The sequence below is a fragment of the Miniopterus natalensis genome, chromosome 18, assembly GCF_054644295.1.
Source record: "Miniopterus natalensis isolate mMinNat1 chromosome 18, mMinNat1.hap1, whole genome shotgun sequence".
Taxonomy (NCBI): Eukaryota; Metazoa; Chordata; class Mammalia; order Chiroptera; family Miniopteridae; genus Miniopterus; species Miniopterus natalensis.
In genome coordinates this window covers 15,691,650-15,712,238 of record NC_142098.1, presented here as the reverse complement: position 1 = coordinate 15,712,238, position 20,589 = coordinate 15,691,650, and the positions used below count along the sequence as shown (strand labels likewise).

At 45.0% G+C, this 20,589-nt stretch overlaps 1 pseudogene; it reads right to left on the bottom strand.

Moving 5' to 3' along the window:
* Positions 1-6,729: 6,729 nt before the first annotated feature.
* Positions 6,730-6,874, bottom strand: LOC148091016 (small nucleolar RNA SNORA48; annotated as a pseudogene).
* Positions 6,875-20,589: the final 13,715 nt, after the last annotated feature.

Genomic DNA, 20,589 nt, shown 5'->3' with positions numbered 1-20,589 from the left:
GCCGGGCCCTTAAGAGGAGCTGCTGGGGCTCCCGCAGCCTCTGCGACCCTCAGCCATAGTCCCCGCTGGTTTCACAGCTGGAAGGTGTGGGGACGTCTCTTCCCGGCCCTGGAGCCCTGGGCTGGGGGCCTGCTGTGGGGCTGGGACCCCTCGTTCCTCCCCTGCCGAGATTCCCTCCCAGGTTTAACCCGGGGCACCTGGTGTGGGCCCGAGGCTGCGTCTCTGTAATTCAGCCCCGACCCGCCCTCGTCTGCGCCCCTCCTACCGTCTCGGTGCTTCTTCAGCTCCCTGGTTGTGGGGCTTCTGTGCAGCCAGATTCCAGGAGGCTCTGAGTGACGGTGGTTCTGTATTTTAGTTGTAATTTTGATGTGGTTGCGGGAGGCGGCGGGTGTAGCCGTTACCTACCCGCCATCTTGTTTCCTCTCCCATAATTCTTTTTTAAAAATATGTCTTTATTGATTTCAGAGAGAGGAAGGGAGAGGGAGACAGAGAGAGAAACGTCAGCCATGAGACAGTGATCGGCTGCCTCCTGCACGCCCCCTACTGGAGCGGTCCGGAAACCCAGGCATGTGCCCGGACTGGGAATGGAACTGTGACCTCTAGGCCACACTGGCCTGGCACTGTGGCACAGTTCTTGCAGCTGGACCTGCCTCGAGGTGAAGCAACGAGAGAAGAGAGAGAGAAACAATGAGGATCCCCTTTCCTAGTCCCTCTGGCCGTAGAGAAGGGGCTTTCTCTCCATTTGGGTTTTCTTTCAACTCTCAGCCACTGGCACCGCCGTGGGAGTGCAGATCTGTGATGGGGTTTGCTTTGGGGCAGGACAAGGATAGTGAAAAGAAAAAAGAAGAGGGGATTTCTGCCACTTTCTGTCTTTCAGGTGCCCCCTTTCCCAGCCCTCTGGCCAGAAAGAGAGTTTCTCTTGGGGCTTTTTCTGTTCACACCCTGACAGTTTTCTTGGAGTTAAAACTGAATATAAATGGAAATGGGACATTAAAAGATTGTAAAATATGACAGACTGATTTGGGATTAGTAGACGGAGCAAAATGAAAGAACAGTAAATGATTATGAGGGACCGGGCCACATCCTTAAATCACCACTTTTGGGATAGTTGCAGATATCCCTTAGCTTCTCCTGGTGTTGAGGATGACCCCTGGCCCCCAACCACTTCTGGGCAATAGGAGAGACTGTTCTGCTTTTCTACTCCTTGCTGGGGCACAGGCCCACTGTCCTCTCTGTTCCCAGACTGTGTCCACAGTGGAACAGAGATGCAGCATGCGCCTCTTAGAGGCAGGCTCACTGCGGGTTTGTTCCAAGTGATTGGAAGGGTCTTGGCTTGGACTTACATAGAAAACCAGCATGTTTACCTCTATTAGTAATTCAAATGCTTAGGGCTTATAAAAGGCATTTCTAAAAATTGATCATGTTGTATGTTTTGTAACCTTTCTTTTCTTATAAAATGTCCTTAGATGTCATGGGAAAGGAGACCAAGAATCCCAAAATTCCCCTAATGATTGCTTTATCACTTGCTGAAAAGACCCAGTTTCCTGGGATTATCAGAGCTGTTTCTAGAGCATAACTTGAAGGGTGGTAAAGAGTCTCTCACTACCCCAAATACTTCCCTAAATTGATCAGCTTATGGTCTTGTCCCCACCCATAGCCTTTTGTTTGGTAAGGCATTAGATGCCTCTGCTGAAAATGTAAACTTCTGTTGTTGTTTGAGAGGGTAACTGGCTAAGCAGTAAGAGAAAGGGTTTTGGGCTCTGATGACCCCGGGCCTCTATCCTGCTCTGCCGCTTCCTTACTGTGTGACATTGAACTATTTCTTTTTCTCTGCAAAATCTCAGTTTTTCTCATCTGAAATACGGGGTAGCACCAACCTCACAGGATTGTTGTGAGGATTAGATGAGATAATATATAGATCAGCACTGTCCAATTGAAATACAATGTAATCCGCAGCCTAATTTTAAATTTTATAGAAGCCAAATTAAAAATAAACAAGTAAAATGAATTTTAATATATCATTTACCCCAACACGTTTATAAAATTATCAATTCAACATGTAATAAATACAAAAATTATTAATGAGATATTTCATTTTTTTCTCATACTAAGTCTTCAAAATTTGGTGTATTTTACCCTTACAGAGCCTCCCAATTCATACCAGGCAAATTTCAAATGATCGGTGGCCACATGTGGCCAGTGGCTGCCATATTGGTTGGAATAGTGGTAGATAAGGCCTGGCATGAAGGGAGTGCTCAGTACCTGGTGCTGTGTAGACTGTTTTTGGCACTTCCTTCTTATGTGAATTTGCCAGCTCTAGTTGGCCAAGCAGTCAACGCTCTCCTGACAGAATGTTACCTGTGTCAGTTTCCTATTGTTATGTAACAAGTTGCCACAAACTTAGTGGCTTCAAACAGTACCCATTTGTCATCCCCCAGTTTTATAGCTCAGAAGTCCATGTGGATTCAACCAGGCTCTCTGCTCAGGATCTCACTGACTGCAGTAAAGGTGTTTTAGGACTGCATTCTCATTTGAAGGCTTGACTGGGCAACACTATGCTCACTCAGGTTGTTGGCAGAATTCAGATCCTTGCAGTTGTAGGACTGAGGTTCTTTATTTCCTTGATGGATGTCATCCGGGGACCAGTGTTTGCTCTCAGAGACCACCTACGTTCCTTCTCATGCTTTCCATGTGATCCCATGACTTTGACTTTCCTGTCTGCTACCAGCTGGAAAAAAAACTCTGCTTTTAGAGGGCTCATGTGATTAGATTAGGCGTACCCAGATATCCTTCCTTTTGATTCACTCAAAGTCAACTGATGAGTAGCCTAAATTACACTTGCAAAGTCCCTTTTGCCATGTAATATGACATAATCAGGATATAATATCTCATCACTTTCAGAGTTGAAGGAATTAGGGTGAGAAATCTTGGGGGCCATTTTTGGGTTCTGTTCACCTCGTTACAAGTAGAGGTGGATGGAGGTTGAGGCTCAGCCTGTGGCAGGCTCTCTTGCCTACCTAGTTTAGATGTTACAGAAGGTTTTGAGGCCGTGGCTTTCTGGAACTGAGGGATGGGAGAGTGACGACAGGCGTGAAGGCTTCTGTAGATCTCACACTTCCTTTTGATCTAGTGCTGGTTCTGGCAATTGCTCCTGGGCATCCTCCCTCCCTTCCTTCCTTCCTTCCTTCCTTCCTTCCTTCCTTCCTTCCTTCCTTCCTTCCTTCCTTCCTTCCTTCCTTCCTTCCTTCCTTCTCTCTTCCTCTCTCTTTCTTTCTTCTTTTTAAAAAAATATGGCTTTATTGATTTCAGAGAGAGGAAGGGAGAGGGAGAGAGAGAGAGAGAAACAATGATGAGTCATTGATCAGCTGCCTCTTGCATGCCCCCACTGGGAATCAAGCCCACAACCCAGGCATGTGCCCTGACCAGCAATAGAACCACAATCTCTTGGATCATAGATTGATGCTCAAACACTGAGCCACACTGGCTGGACCTCTCTTTTTTTTGAACTAATGATCTTCTCAAGTATTTGACCAAGGCCAACTGGTGACTGATCCTTTTGCTAAGTACATAGATCTGAGGACACTGTAATCTAATGCTAACACTTTTGATCTTTTTGGGTTTCCGAGGTTGAATGCAGTGGCAATTGTAGGGCAAGATTATTTTGAAAAGTAAAACTATATTTGTCAAAAGGCTAGTCATCACAATCTTTTTTCCTCCGATTGTGAGGATTGGGTCCCACTTCAAGGAGAGGAATACTGATCCACAGAGGCAGTGCAGACTCACTCTAGGCATGGCTAGAATGAGCAGATCCTTGTTGGAGGACCACCCGGCCTCTTGAAGAACCTGGTGTCAGTGTGCCTCTTCCCTGAAATAAATGTGGTGTGACACTTTTGTGCCTTTTACACACAAGTTAAATAGAAGATGTCTACCAGAAATGCTCCGCATTCCTTTATCCCTATTAGAAGCCAGGGATCTTTTAAAAGTTTGGGGCTTTATATTTCATGTTAGTCACTTGGCACTGACTGTAGGCATTGAGTCTGAATTTCCTTGGAAAGAAGCCTCAGGACACTACTGTGTCTGTGGCAGAATGCACAAATGGTCACCAGTGACAGATGACGCCTCCCTGGCCAGATACATGGCTAGATGCATGGAATTGGCTAGATACATGGAAGTCACTGAATTAGCAGGGGTCCTGGGGTGTCTTCTGTTATCAAATAGAGACAAGCACCAAGAAACCCTCCAGTGGGAGCCCTAGAAGTTTTTCCTAGCTCTTCACTGGGGCCAATCGTTTCTTTTTCAATCATATACATTCCATTATATGCTTTCAAAGACATTATTCTGGACAAGGGGCCCACTAGCCTCACCAGATTGCCAAAGAAGTCCGCCAAAGGAGTTTCTGTGGCTGCTGTAACAGATTACCAAAAACTGGGGGGGCTTAATTGATCTCTCACAGCTCTGGAGTCCAGAAGTCTGAAATCAAGGTGTCAGCAGGCTCTGAAGGGAACTCCATTCCACGCCTCTCTCCTAGCTTCTGGTGGCTGCCTGCAACCTTGAGCGTTCCTTGGATTGGGGCTGCATCACTCCCATCTCGGCCTCCATCTGCACATGACCTTCTCCTTGTGTGCCTAAGTTCTCTTCTTATAAGGACACCCTAAATGCAGGATGATCTCATCTTGAGATTCTTAATTTAATTACATCTCCAAAGACTCCTTTTCCAAACAAGGTCACATTCACATCCTGGGGTTTAGGACATTGACATATCTCTTTGGAGGGGGTCACCATTCAACCCATCCTCGGAGCCCATGACACAAAAGCTAAGCACCCCCCATGATCTTCCTAGAGGATTACTGATCTTTCCTGTCAAAATCTCACTTTCCCATGATTTTTTGCTGCTGTAACTCGTTTGCATTGCTAACTTGCAAATTGAAAATAATGATGTACCCTCTGCCCTTTAAAAAACTTCTGATTAAGTTATGGTGAAAGCTGACAAGTGCACTTTTTTTTCTTTTTTTAAACTCTCAAGAATCATCTAAGCAGGAAACCACTAAGTGGAGATGACTTAAAATCTCTCCCATGTACATTCTGCTGGTGATACTTATGCTTTCTGGCAGGAGGAAACTCCCACAGTGCTTGGGGTGATGCTTCTCAGATTTAGGCTCATGTTTCATGTAATTCAGTCTCAAGGTTGACACCCACATGCCCCTGCCCCCTGCCACTTCTCCTGAGACACTGGAAGCCGCTGCTGGGTCAGAGCTGGCTGGAGCTTTGCAGCTGACAGACCACTTTCACCCACATGACATCATGTGGCTGAAATGCCTGTTCCCCTCCGGCTCACATGGCTGGCTTCTCTGCTCTTTAGGTCTCAACTTAAATGTCATCTCCTCAAAGATGCCTAACCACCCTCTCTGCCCTGAGGTCTCTCGTATTTTCTCCCTTGTTCCTTCTTTCTCCTTCACTGATGATATCGAAATAGCAAGGAGACAGGCAACCTCAAAGTCTTTGGATGACAATTTTTAAATTTCCTCCTGTCGAAACCAGAAGAGAGAAGTGGGAAACCTGGGGTGAAAACAGTCGTTCAATGCGTAGGATACATGTGGAATAAAACTTTGGTGATTTTAGTTAATGATAAATTTTCTGAAAGAGCACAGTTGCTAAAGGTTGACCATTATACTGAGCGTGAAACGTTTCCATCCCCAGACCCACTACCGCTATTTTGGCTCATTTTTCTTCATTGCTTTTGATTGAGTTAGAATTCACATGCCATAAAATGCACCATTTAAAAGTGTTCAATTCAGTGGATTTTAGCAAATTCACAAGGTTGACCCAAGTGATATTTAGGATGCTTGGCTACTGCAGAGGCAAAGAGTTAAACATTTTTTTTTCCAGTTTGGAATTTGTGTAGTGTTTTTTAAGGCACGCAGCATTGAAACCACCTTTTAAGAAATTGAGGATATGAGAAACTAATATTGTTTGCACCCTCTGTTATGAATCCTCTCTGATTTGGAGACCTATGTGTGAGGGATAGGATGGTGGATGGGGTGCTGCCAAGCTGGACGGCCCCAGGGAGCTGTGAGCCAGGGAAGAAGTGCTTCTCTGGAAACCCCCGGTTCATGGTCAGGGACACCAACCACCAAGGAGAACTTTTCTGAATGACATAACACATTCTTTTATCCTGTCGCCAACCTGATATGGAGATGCCCACAGAAGCTCCCTGCCCCACCATCTTCCTAAGGGGCCCCTCCCTCTGTGTCCCAGCCCTTTTCAGGAGCTTGCCGGGCACACTATTCTCAGCATGGCTCCCCTCCCCCCCCCAGTGTGTCCCTTACTCTCCTATCTGTAGCTTGGACACTAGCCAACTGTGACTACTACTGTCCCCTGGCATGCTCAACGTGTCCATGATTAAACTGCTCCTTGGGTGCACCAGGCACCATTGATTCCAAGAACTAAAACCAGGCTTTCTACCCTCCTAGGGGTCTCTGGCATGATTTCTTCTCCTGTTTGGGTCTTTTCTTCCTCTACCTGTAAAAGGCCTTTCTCAACCTCTAAGGTTCATTTCAAATGCTGCTTCCTCCAGGGAAGCTTTATTATTGAGATACAATTCACATACCATGCAGTTCACCCATTTAAAGTGTACAAGTCAAAGGCTTTTAGTATATTCACAGAATTGTGTAACCATCACCACACTCAATTTAATTTAATTTAATTATTTTTATATTTTTATTTATTTATTTATGAGCTTCCAGCATGAAACAGCTCTGGCCACCAACACAGGCATCAAGCTAGGGTGAACTAAGAACTGTACATCTGCTTTGCCCCTGACTGATATAAAAACACCACCACCAATCAGGTGTCTCCTTGCCCATTGCCAGGGGGTAACCACAGTCAATTTTAGAAACCAATAAAAGAAAACCCTTACCCACTTTGCTCCAAACTCCTCAGCCGTAGGTAGTCACCAGTCTTTTTTCTGTCTTTACAAATTTGTCTATTTTGGATGTCTCAAATAATGGAATCATGTAATATGTGGCCTTTTGTGACTGGCTTTTAAAAAAATCTAACATGATGTTTTCAAGGGCCTTCCATACTGTGGTATGTATCAGTGCCCTGCCCTTTTTTATGGCTGAATAATATTCCTTTGTATGGATGTGCCACATTTTGTTTATCCATTCATCAGGTAATGGACATTTAGATTATTTCTACTTTTTGGCTATTATGACAATGCTGCTATGAACAGCTGTGTAAAAGTTTTTGTGTGACTATGTTTTTATTTTTCTTGGGTACATACCCCAGAGTGGAATTGCTAGGTCATATGGTAACTCTATATTTTATTTATATTTTTTGCATATTTTTCTTCTAGCTTTTTTCCTGTTTTTTGGTGTTTTGTAGGAATTCTTATACTTTCTAGGTAACCATCTATACTCTTTGTTGCAAATATCTTCTAGGCTGTGGTCTTGTTTACATTTTCTTTTTTCATGGTATAGAAAGTTTAAATGTATTAATCATCTCCTGTTGGTTTATGCTTTTTTGTGTCTTGTCTAAAAAATCCTTTCCTACTTTGAGGTTATAAAGCTAGTTCCCTGTATTTTCTTCTAAGAATTTTTACTTGTTGCCTTTTACAATTAGGCTTTTAGTCCACACAGTTTTGTTGTGTGTTTGTTGTGCAACATGGAACCAATTTCCTTTTATTTTCCATATAAAAGGAAAATAAGTGTCCCTCCATCACTCATTAAGCAGCCCACCTGGCCCCACTGATTTCTAATGGCTCTTCTACCATACATCACATTTTCATGTACACAGGAGACAGTTTCTGGCCCGATCCTGCTGTTCCAGTAGTTTCAGCCTCTAACCATGTTGCTGTCACATTCTCTTTGTTCCAACGGATTTATGACAAGACTGGACATCTAGTAGGGCAAGTCCTCCAACTGTTCTTCAAAATTGTCTTGTCTCTTCTCTAAGATATTGTATTTTCCAAGCCATAAACATGGCAGAGTCTCTATTCAGTTATGTCTTCTTTTGTAACTTCCAATAACTGGACACTTTCTGGTTCAGGAATGGTGCCTTTTGCTATAAGCTCACGTGGTGGAAGGGGCCGAGGGTCTCTCTGGAGCCTCTTTTATAAAGGAACTAATCCCACTCATGAGGGCTCTTTCCTCCTGACCCAATCACCTCCTGAAGACCCCACCTCCAAATACCATTACATTGGACATTAGGCTTGAACATATGAATCCTGGGGGGACACAAACATTCAGCCCATAACAGCATCCAAGGACATTTATGTGTTGAAACAGTAAATAACCTAATGCAAGCACCAAGTGAGGAGGTGGAAGCCTAAAACCGCCTTTAGGAAAGAAATCTGACACCCACAGCTTGGAAGGGCAAGCACCCCTCTCCAGTGCGGGGGGAGCCAGGAGCGCTCGGCAGCACACACCGTCTCTCCAGGATCCTACATCCTGGTTTTCCATTCACTTAAATCTGAAAAAGAATCCCTGGAAATTATTCTACAGAGAGATAATCCTAGACCTTTCGGGGGGCCCCAAGAGTATCCCAAAGAGCTGGAGCTGAGTGAGGAAAGAATTTATGCGACTCCCAGGCTTGGCGTGAACTTACATGACCCTCACACAAAAGGAGTTTCTAGTCACATTCCCGGAAACACAGCGTGAAGCAGGTGTTGTTTGCACATACCTCTAGCTTGACTCCTAAGTGATGATGCATTTATTTGCGTGAATGGGTGACCAGAGTGAAAGGAAGAGCTCGAAACAAGGAGGCTGTCAGGAAGGAAATGACTAGCTCCTAAAGAACTTCAGCCATTTGTGTCCTGGCCCCTCCCCACCCAGTCCCCAACTGGCTCATCTTTTGGTCTGTAGAACAACTCTGCCTGGAGAGAGTAGGCATTTATTTAGACCTGGAAGAAATTCCAGTGCCTAAGTAGTTCAACCCTTTAATTTCCCCGAAGAGGAAATAGAAGTGTGAATTATGCCCCTCTGCTCTGGGCTGCACCTCCATCCCTGAGTAAACGATGTAGAGGGATAGAAAGAGCCTTGCACTTGAGTCAAGAGACTTTAGTCTTCCTGGCCCTCAGTTTTCCCATCTGTCTGATGGGGACAGTCATACCTGTCCCTCCTTATAGGGTTGTTTTGAGAACCACGTGAGAAGATTTGAGAGCAAGTGTTTTGTGAAAGAGAAAGCGAATTGCAGATGGAAGTTGGCATGGCTAGTCTCACTGTAGATGGCACTGCAAATGAGTTCTTCACCTCCTTTCTCTTTGTTGGGTCCATAACACAGTGCTGGGAGTAAAGGGATCCTGCTTTCTGTCTTGGCCCAACTCTGCCTCCTATGCTTCTTTGCATTCCTTCTTTATAGGTAGTTATGTGGCACATCACAGCCAACCATGAGATTATAGTGAAAGAAATTATGACCCGCTGTGAATTTAACTGCCTCAGTTCAGGAAATATTTACCGAAGACCCCTTTGGTGACAGAAAAGTTGAACTGGAATCACAGAATTTTAAAATTGGACAGAACTTGGACATTACAGATTAAGTAGCACACTCTCCCACGTGACACAGGAACACTGTCAGTAAAAATCTTTCACAGGTGATCAAGCTTCTAGGGGAAGGCAGCTCCCCACCTCACCAGGCACCTCGTCCCGTTTTACAAAGATTATTGAAGCACAGCCCATTATTAAGTGGATTGAAGTCAACCCCGGAGCAGATTCTGCTACCATATGCCACAAGAGTCTGACGTGAAGAGTCCTTACAAATAAAGACATTACAGAGTCCCCAGTCTTGTCTCTCAGAACCAGTATAAAGATGGAATTCTAGCATATCATTTTAAATGTCTCTTAGAATCCTCAAAATTTGCTATTTTATTTAGAGGTAAATATTCATTATTGTGCTATTTTTTTTTTTTTTTTTGGTGCCTTTGCCATACCTTTGTTAGAGATCTATTTGTTGCATGTCTGCAAAGGCCACTGGGAGATGGATATGGGTAAACCTATTCGGGAGTATTTGGCCTTGCTGTCAAGCACTCGGATTTCTGAATCCTAAGGGCCCCGAGTTACTTACGAATCTTAAAATTTTAAATCACTCATCTATGCTACATATCAGAGTTTATATTTGTGGTAAACCAGTATGTCCTAAGCAATAGCCCCAAATGTTATAGCTATTTTTGGTCTATGCTTAGAAACCTTTTCTCCAAGGAGCTCTTCCCCTAGTAACAAATATGAATAAAACACATTTTGAAAAGCAAAAAAAAAAAAAAAAAAAAAATTAACAAATGCTTAAGGCAATTTATTTTCTATTTTCTTTACATTCAAATTTTATATGCTTGACCCTTCTTGGAGGATGGATGTTAATGAGTTAGGTATATAGCACATTGCAGGGATTTAATAAATATCCACTAAATGAATGAACAATGTCTTTTAAAGTAATGAAGTTTAGTACATGCACAAACATAGACTTACCTCAGATTTTTCATTTATCTTTCTAGAGTAAAGAAATAGATTGGGGCAATATTAGTAACTAGTAAATTATCATCTAAATCCACCTTGAACACCTAGAGCAATTAATTCAGTAAAAGAGAAACTACACCTAAGCAAATAAGGTCAAAGTTCACATCTTTAGAATTGACAGGTTTTACCCAGTTTCTGAATATTTTCCTTTTCAAGGCTCTTGAGTCAGCCCTAATTTACTACCCTGAAGAAATCTCACTTATATTGTAGGATAGCCTCTTTTTTTTTTTTTTAATATGTTTTTATTGATTTCAGAGAGAGGAAGGGAGAGGGGGAGAGAGAGATAGAGAAACATCAATGATGAGAGAGAATCATTGATCGGCTGCCTCCTGCACGCCCCCTATTAGAGATCGAGCCTGCAACCTGGGCATGTGCCCTGACCAGCAGTCAAACAGTGACCTCCAGGTTCCTGGGTCGAAGCTCAACCACTGAGCCACACAGGCTGGGCAGAAGAGAGCTTCTTAACATGAAATTCACATACACGCACCCCCCCCCCCCCGTGTGTTTAGCTGCCTGATAAGCTGTAGCCATTTGTTCCGTGCTGAGTAAACTAATGAATGAATCTTTTCCTTATCTGCCAAGATAAACCGCCAACTTCCAAGTACAAATTGGTTTTCCCAGGTGAATCATACACCTTCCTGCACCTGCGGGCCCAGGGCTGCCCATGTGTGTAATTGGGCCTTAGTTCCTGACTTGGGGAAGGAGTATTAGGAGTCTTCGCTTGAGCCAACCTCTTTGTCAGTTGCCCTCAAGTTGTCCGCTGTCAGCTGCCTTTGTGTTCACTTTTGTTGTACAAAACCTTAAGTGTACGGCAGGATGACTTGCCATATATACACACCGTGTATATACCTCCAGATCAAGATGTAGAATGCTCCCTGGTAGTTCATCCCAGTCAACTCTCACTCACCCTGAGATGACCTCTATTCTGACCTCTATCATCTCAGGTTTAAAAAAAGTAGTTCATTGATTTTTAGAGAGAGAGGAATGGAGAGGGAGAGAGAGAGCAAGACATTGATGTGAGAGTGAAACATCGATTGGCTGCCTCCTGCGTGCCTCCCACCAGGGATTAAGCCCACAACTCAGGCATGTGCCCTGACCAGGAATCAAACCAGCAGCCTTTCAGTGCACAGGATGATACTCAACTGAGCCACACCGGCCAGGGCTATCACCTCAGTTTTCCTGTTCTTGGACTTTGTGTAAATGTAGTCTGACTCCCAGGTGTTCTTTTGTGTCGGCTTCTTTCACTCAGCATGATGTCTGCAAGCTTCATCCTTGCGTTGGAGTGCAGACATGATGTTCTTTCTATTGTTAGGTAATATTTCATTGCATCGATAGAGCACAGTTGGTTTATCTGGCCCCCGGTTGGTTAATATTTGGGCTGTTTCCAGGCCTACTTGGGGTTATTAGGAATAAAGCTGTAATTAAGTTTCTTGAACGTGTGTTTCAGTGAACTCCATGCACCTACTTCTTTGGGGATGTATTTGGGAGTGGAAGTTCTGGGCGTAGGCTAGGCGTAGGTTTACCCTATGTTTTCCCAAGCAGTTGTACCAGTTTGCACTCCTACCAGCAGTGAATGAAAGTTCTAATTATTCCACATATTTTCCAACACATAGTATGATCAGTCTTTTTAACTTCAGCCATTCTGGTGGGATATCTTATGGTGTCTTTTCTCTCTCTCTCTTTTATTAAAGTATAGTTGGCATACAATATTATATTGGTTTCAGGTGTTATTGTGGGTTTGTTTTTTTTTTGCATTTTCCTGACTGATTTTGATCCCTGTTTCATACGCTTTTTGGCTATTTGGTTAAGAGCCAAATAACTGTTCAATCTCTTTATCTTTTTTTCTTCAAGTATCACAATGCTTATTGACAGACACAAGTACACAGATCAGAGCATGAACATGACTTCATAAGTTAAGAAGATTCAATTTCCATACTCATATAAAGGGGCCAATTCAAATTTACCATTTATTTTGCACCCACAAAAACCACTTCAAGGGTATTGACGATCTCTGAAAACTGATCAGCTTTATGCAAGTAAATTATGTTTCTTTTAACAAGCCTGAAGACCTCCCAGGCTCAAGATAGCACAAGAGATAGAAGTACAGGCAATATACTATTATAGCCACAATCACCAATTACCGTTAAGAATTTTTGTGAATGGCCAAGTGGATAATTAAATATTGCAACAAGTCAAATATTACTGAGCAAAGTGCATTTCTATAGTAGTCATTGATCTTCTTGCATTTTCTAACTTAAAATGGCCTATGATGTCTGGCAGCAAAGTAGATCCATGTAAGAAATTCTCTGCTTGAGAATTTAGGGTGGAATCTTTTTCTTTTCTTTTTTTTAAAATATGTATTTATTGATTTCAGAGAGAGGAAGGAAGAGGGAGAGAGAGAGAGAAATATCAATGATGAGAGAGTCATTGATAGGCCACCTCCTGCACGCCCCCTACTGGGGATCAAGCCAGACACCCAGGCATGTGCCCTGGCTGGGAATTGAACCATGACATCCAGGTTCATGGGTTGACGCTCAACCACTGAGCCACACTCAGCCAGGCTCTTTCTCTTCTTGATTCACAGGATTTCTTTCTATGTTCTGGATATATCCTCTTGAAAATATGTGTTGTGAATATCTTCTCCCAGTCTTGGCTTGCTTTTGCACTCTTACTACTGTCTTTTAATGAACATACTCTTAATTTTAGTGAAGCCCAATTTATCTATCTTTCTTTTATGGCCAGTGCTCTGTCTGGTCTTACATCTTTGACTACCTACCCCCATTATTGTTTTCTTGATGGTTAGATTAATTCTTAGCAAATGTCCTGTTCTGTGTGCTTGGTATTTCTGACTTCCCACCTGCCCGACTCCATCAAGCTCTGTATTCTGCAAAGCCTTTCTTACCCATCCAGGTCACTGGTCTGCTGACCGATAGGTCTTTTATTATTTCCTGTTGCTTGGGCCTGTCTATCCATTTCTTTCCTCATTTTCCCATTCAGTTTCAGCATTGGTACCATTTTTTACAATTAACTATCCTTTCTCTGATTTGGCATTGCCATTCTTGGAGGGAGACAATAATGTCATTGTGTTGATGTGGTTTTAAGCAGAAGGCCTCTTGTGGAAATACGCAATCAGGAAAAATTTCAAACATTTACACATGCCCTTTGTCCAGAGTTGTACTTTCGGGGCACTGGGGTGAAACTTGAGAAGAAGGAAGGACCAGAGAAGTACATTGGGATCCACGTAACTCACTGAGCTGGGAGCCAGCAGGTATAACAGTGTGAGCAATCCAGAATGCAGATTAGATGAAGAACTGTAAAGCTGAAAAGAGGAAAAAGAGCTTTCATTAGATTTTTTTTGTCATCTGATTAAGGCAGCATGGGCTCTCTGGCTGGGAAGAGCTGGTGTTCCCAGGTGGAGAGATCACTAGGGTGGTGCCAAACAGATAGGAGTGGCCCCTCCCTGGAAGACTCTGCCTTTCTCCTGCCATCTTCATGCCTGCCACCCTCTGAATGCTGGCATATAGCAGCTTTGTCCTTAAGCATGAGCTCTCGGCCTCAGCGAAGCTGAGAAAACTCAACCTACCCAAGTTGATGACAGGTAAACACAAGTCACTAACGGCAGGTAAATGCAGCCACTGGCACCATTGGAAGGAGTGTAGTAGGTTTTGCATGTCAAAACCACCTCAGAATTGGGAGCATGTGCAGAAAAGAGTTGACATAGCAGGCCTGAGATGACAGTCCCCAGAAAGGCCTGCTTCCAAGGTGGGATCTAGGATGGCATCTGGGGACTTGGATTTCATGAGGGTCCCCACCACTCCAGCACAGATTGGTGGCTCCCTGTGCCTAAACTGTATGAAGAGTGTGGATAATCTGAACATCTGCTTTCCCTCAGGGGTCTGGGAATTGGATTTGGAGAAGGCAGAGGAGACTCACGTGGTGAGCCTCCAATAAAATCCCTGGGCACTGAGTTTCCCTGGTGGGCAACATTTTACACGTATTGATACAACTCATTGCTGGAGGAATTCAGCACATCTTGTGTGACTTCACTGGGAGGGGACTCTGGGAGCTGGTGCCTGGTTCCTCTGGACTTCACCTCATGCTGTTCCCTGTGCTGATCTTGCTTTGCATCCTCTCATGGTAATAAATCATGGCCGTGAGCACAGCTATATGCTGAGTCCCCCAGCATATACCACAGCTGGCGAATTACCAGCCTGGGGTGTTCCCAGAGAATCCCCAACTCAGAGGAGTATAAAAAACAACCCACCTCCTGGAGCACAGATTTCTTGGGAGTGAGTTGACACTGGTCCCCTCAGCAAACACAGTTCAGAGCTCCCTGGAACCTCCCTTGTGAAGCCTGGGCTTGGAAAGTGGGAAGGGAGAGGTGGGGACTCGGTAAAGGGAAAGCTCTTCCCCAGAAATCTCACCACCAATTCCCTTCCTTACCCAGCCCCCAACCTTCCTACACATCTCACTATCCTGAGGCAGGAATTACTAGGTTGAATCATATGAAACTGCCCTTTCTGTAGATCAAAAACAGTTGAATATTGGTAATTTCACATAATATTATAATCCACGCCATAATGCAGGTGAGGCTTAGGGAGGTTAAGTCATTTGCCGAAGGTCACACATTTCATGAGTCAGGGAGCTTGGATTTGAAGCGAGGCCTGACTCCAAAACCAGCCCTTCTCCCTGTGGTGACAGGATGCTATCCATGGAAATAGGGGTTCTTATTGGGTGATGGTAAAAGATCAGGTTGGCAGAGTATGGCTTTTAGATATCAGGATGAGCATCTGGGCCTGCAGTAGCAACTACAGGGAGACCATTGGAGATAAAAAGGCTTAAAATGGGGGAGCAAAGAGTGGGAAAAAAAGGGACGTGGTATGGAGGCAGGAAGGTGAGTAGGCTGCTGTAGAATCAGATGACACTTAGAATTAGGAGGTCCTGGCAGGTAACTGGCAAGAAAGGAAAGACTGAAGAGACACTTTTTGAGTCTCCTGTCCTTGGCACCATATATAGCACATAGTAGTTGCTCAATAAGTGCCCATTATGTAGGAACAGAACTGAACAGATAAGGTTAGAAATTGTTCCTAGGTGGTGAGAAATTACCACATTGAAAATATGGGGTTTCAGGATCAGTTTTAATGCAAGCCAGCGTATTGTGAATGATTCCTGTAATGTATATAGTGACACCTACTGCCAGTAACATATGCTGTGACCCAGCCACAGCTGACTGCTCTGTATGCTTTGCTCCTATCATTACCTAAGTGGAGTGCTGAGTGGAAACCTGAGCACTGATCTTTGTGCAGGGACAGCCGTAGGTATGTAAGCCTGGTTAGGCTTAAGTGGCACATTCGTGAAAAGATACCAGTGTAAACATACACAGCAGGCTATTTTAAGAACTTCTTACGTTCCAGGCACTCTGCATTCTGGAAGCTCATCCCACATCATAACAAATATATTAAAATACTCCCACATTATCTAAATACTCTTAAAACGTTTTGACCTTAAAAAAACAGTTTTCATTTGAACTTATTTGGCCACAGGGAACTTAGTTAATTTATAATTGCTGTGACTTCCCAGAAATCATGGTATTAGGAAACTCTTACTAAGTGATTTCTAACTTACACATGGTTATAATGAAATGTTTATCAATAAGTAAATTACATTTATGAAGTTGATTACATGTTCTGTTTGGAACATTTATGAATTTCACATTTGTTATTTGGGGCCAATAAAAGTTTTTGAGTCTCAACCATTTTCATAGGTCCTTGAAAAGCGTATTGAATAAAATGGCCCTGTAAACATTGCTGCTTGTATATGATTGGGCAACAAGGCAATAAAAATCAATTAAGCCTGGCCAGTATGGCTCAGTGGAGAGTGCCTCTGCCCTGGCACTGAAAGGTCAAGGGTTTGATTCCTGGTCAAGAGCATGCACCTGGGTTGCAGGTTCTATCCCCCCCAGCTCTGGTTGGGGTTCGTGGGGGAGGCAACCAATAGATGTATCTCTCTCATATGGATGTTTCTCTCTTCCCCTCCCTCCCTTCCACTCTCTCTAAAAAATCAGTGGAAAAAATATCCTTGTTGAGGATTAACAAAAAAAACAAAGTCAATGAAGACTCCTCTTCCTCTATTCTAAGATACCCCAGAACGGAACAAGGGGAAGCATGGCTTTCCCTCCTGTTTCCAAGGGCTTTCGCTCCTGTTTCTTTCAGCAGCGTTGTTTCCCCACTCCACTGCCAGGTACACAATAAATGCCAGCCGGCATCCAGGAGAGGCTGGAAACTGAAGACACAGACCTACAGGGCACCCGACCGCAACACAACGGATGTTTTCTGGGGAAAATAATTTATGATGAAAGTTTCCCTGTTTTTATGTCTGATCTTCAGAGGACAGTGGTTTCTGACCCCTCCCCTCCCACCTTTTTTTTTTTTTTTTTAAAAGCTGGGCATTTTTAAATTTTTCTTCTGCCATTCTCCGTCAAGTGCAGGCGACTGGTCCTCTAGGACCCGTGTGTAGGTGGCCGGTCCTTTCCACATCTCAGGTGGGCTGCTTGTCACAGTCTGGACGCGTTATTAGGGGCTCCATCGGGATGGGGGATGCCTCCTGGAGCTTCGGCCACACTCGAGGAGATAATGGCCTGGGTGGGTACTGGGGGTCACGGTCTGCAGTACTGACCTCTGGACCCCCCCCCCAGCATGCATGCCCCCCTCGGCCCCCGCCTGGGCCATCTGACACCCACCATGCACCCCGCAGCCCTAACCTTCCCCATGCGCCCCCCCGCTTAGGCCCTGACAGCCCGGCAGCGCCTTGACCTCAGCCACCTGACACCCCCTCTTCGCCCTGACCTTAACGTGGGCCCGCGGACGCCCCCACGGCCCCTCGGGAATTCCGTCGGCCACGCCCGCCCCGCGCCGCCCCCGGACCCCCGGCGCGGACCCCGGAAGACGCCGGGACCTATAGCCGCGCGTACTTTCAGCAAAGTGATTTCTCGGAAGAAGCAGAGCGAGCGGGCCGCGCCCATTGGGCGGCTCCGGAGCCCTGCCCGCGCCCATTGGCTGGCGCAGCGGGCGCGTGGCGTGCAGGGCCCGCCCCCGAGCTTAAATAGGCGCGGGAGCGGAGCCCTCGGCCGCATCTCCCGAGCGCGGCTGGCGAGCGTGGGAACGCGGGCGGCGGCACGGGCGGGCGGCGAGCGGGCGCGCACGGCGGCAGGTAGGTGTCCGGGGCGGGGGCGGCGGCCCGCGCGAGCGCTGCAGCCGCGAGGTCCCCGGCCGGCGCCGTCGCCTCCCCGCCCCCACTGTTTTCTCCCACCCCTCTATTTCTCCCGAATCCAAACCGAAGGTCCACGTTGTTGATCGTGGGGTGGCTGCCCCTAAAAATGGGCCGAGGCTTTTTTTTTTTTTTTTTTAAACCCTAATTTTTCTTAAAATCTGGTTTGCATGGAGGACTTTAGAATGGCTCGGATAATGAAGGGAAATACCCTTTATTATAAAACCTTCTCCTTTGTCCCGCTCAAATACAGCCACATGGAGTAACAGTTGGAGGGTCAGAACCCTGAAACTGCCCAGTACCCAGCAGGGCTTGTGTGGGTTAGTTTGTGAAGGGGGCAGACTGGGTTTTTTATTCTGATGGATGACCATTAGGATTTCTGAGTGGGGTTTGAGGTCCTTTGCTTCTGTCATAGCCTAGTCGCCCCCCGGGCAAGAGGTTAGTTGGGGTCACAACTAAGAAGAACATTTTGGTGTGAAATGACCCCAAGGCAAAGGGCAGAGCCTCTAAGGTGAAAAGGTGAGATAGATATATTACTTACCCAGAGCTGTGAAGTGCTTCGTGATGGAAACTAGAGACCTCATTACCCAGGATTTTAAACTATTCTCCTAATATATAGGGGGATACAACATAATTTTTTAAACCTAAGTTAGGAGCCGGTCCTTAAATGATGGTCTGAGAGTGTCCTTTTGGATTATGGCAGGTTCCCCCATATAAAGAATTAGGAGTGGTTTGGTCGTTTTAGCAAGATAGGGGCCAGAGGGAGAAATGACTTTGATGCTTTTGGGTCTCATGGGGATGGGGGCTTGTGGTGGCCAGGGCAGATGCCCTGGGCCTCCAGAGGTGTGGGAGAAGGTGAGTCCTGCACCATCCCTCGGGCACATCCTGGAATCAGGTTGGTTGGCCCCAGGGAAGCCTCTTATCATCTGCCGATTGGAAAGCCTGACCCCCGGACCCATTTATAGGGTGTAGATTAGCTCCAGATAGGACTTGGCCCATAAAGAGAATTATTACCTAAAAATCAAGGAAGAGGAAGTTATAAACATGTGACTGGGCTTATAAAATTTTCCTGGCTCAGCATTTGGTGGAATTAATTTGTTAGTGTTTAATAGATTATTATGGATCTTCATTGTGTTAGAATCTTAGGCTTTTAATGTGGCTTAGAATCTTGCAGGTGATCTCATTGAAAATTCAGGTGGGGCTGTCCATGTGCTGAGATCTTATAATTTAACCATGGTTTTTCTCTGCAGAGTGAGTAAACTAAGACCCTCTTGCTGGGTGTCTGGGGGTTCGGATGCCTTTCTGGGTCTCAGTTTTTCCATTTTTGAACCAAGAGTGGTTGGATTAGATGATTTCTAGAGTTTTTCCAGCTATTGTATTCTATGACTTAATCTTCCTCTTAATGCCATCTCTTACTTTTTTTTCTTTTCCTCTTAAATCACCAAGACAGTTGTTCTTAACAATTTTGTGGTTATGAATCCATTAAAAATCCTGATGAGAAGGTGTTGATCACTTTCTAGAAAAAATGCCCATACAAACAAAATATTGCTTTTCATTTCAGGATGCTCCTGGAATACAGACTGTAGTTTATGAACCTCGTACTAAGGGGGTGAGCAAAATGCCAATGAGCAGGAACATGTCTTTTAATAGACAGATCCACAGACTAACTTTTCTCTTGTGTTCTGGCCCCCTATAATTGTCCCCCACACAGCTCCTTCCTCAGAGAAGGGAAAAGTCTCCTGCCTTTCTAACAGGAAAGACCCATAGGAATCTGTACCCTGCCAAGTTATTTTCTGGAGGGAGCTTGGTGGTGCCATTCTCTCATTAAGTGCTCCTCCCAGATCTGTCCCATATTTATAAAAACAAGGGACTGTTTTAGAATTCTGGGACACTTGAGATCCATTCACTTTGCAGGTGAGGAGAACCCCAGAGAGAGGTTCAAGCGACTTAACCAAGGTCTAGTTAGAGAAAAGCCTTTGCTGGAGTCTGCAGTTTTCAAATCGAAGTCCACTTCCAAGTTCACACACTTCACCAGCTGGGGTTATTGGATGAAAAAGTTGTATTTGGTGCTCACGGGACCTCACCTTCTCCCCAGGACCTGGACACCCTCTCTGACCCCATAGCCATCTGCAGGGTAGCTGGAGTTTTCATTATACTCACTTGTTGCTTTATGGACCAGCATGGCTCTGGATGTGAGCATATTCTTGGGGACATTATGTCTTGTCACTGCTGATTGTTTCGAAGTTGTTTGCCTGAAGAGGTCACATTTTAATCAGAAGAATATAAATACTTTTTTTTTTTTTTTTGGGTGGGCGTCTGTCCAACTGCCTAGGGGATTTCCACTCCTCTTCTTGTAAATGTGGGCTGTGAGTTGATACAGCGTGACTGCTTTCTCTTTTTCTCTGTGCTGTTGGGACAGTTGCCTGCTCTGGCAGGAATGTCTCTGGGCTCCCTAGGACGGTGAGGTCCCCTGATTTTGGTGCCTCTGGAAGAGTCTATCCGGGCTAACTTTGTCTATAGCCACAGTTGATTTCCTCACACTCGTCTGCTATCTTCCAGTTGGTCATAAGAGTTCCTGAGGAAGAAAGTTGGGATAATAATACCAATATCTGTTATTTAGAGAAATCTTTGAACGTCCAGGCACTGTCTCAGGTGTTTTATACGCATTGTCTGAGCCCTGACTACAGTGATGCCAAGTACCAATAGTTTCCCCAGCATTTCAGCTAGTGTAGCTGACACTTCAGTGTTAAGTGATGCTCCCAGGTCACCCAGTTGAGAGATGGCAGGATTCGAATGGGACCCCAGCTCTGCCTTTCCC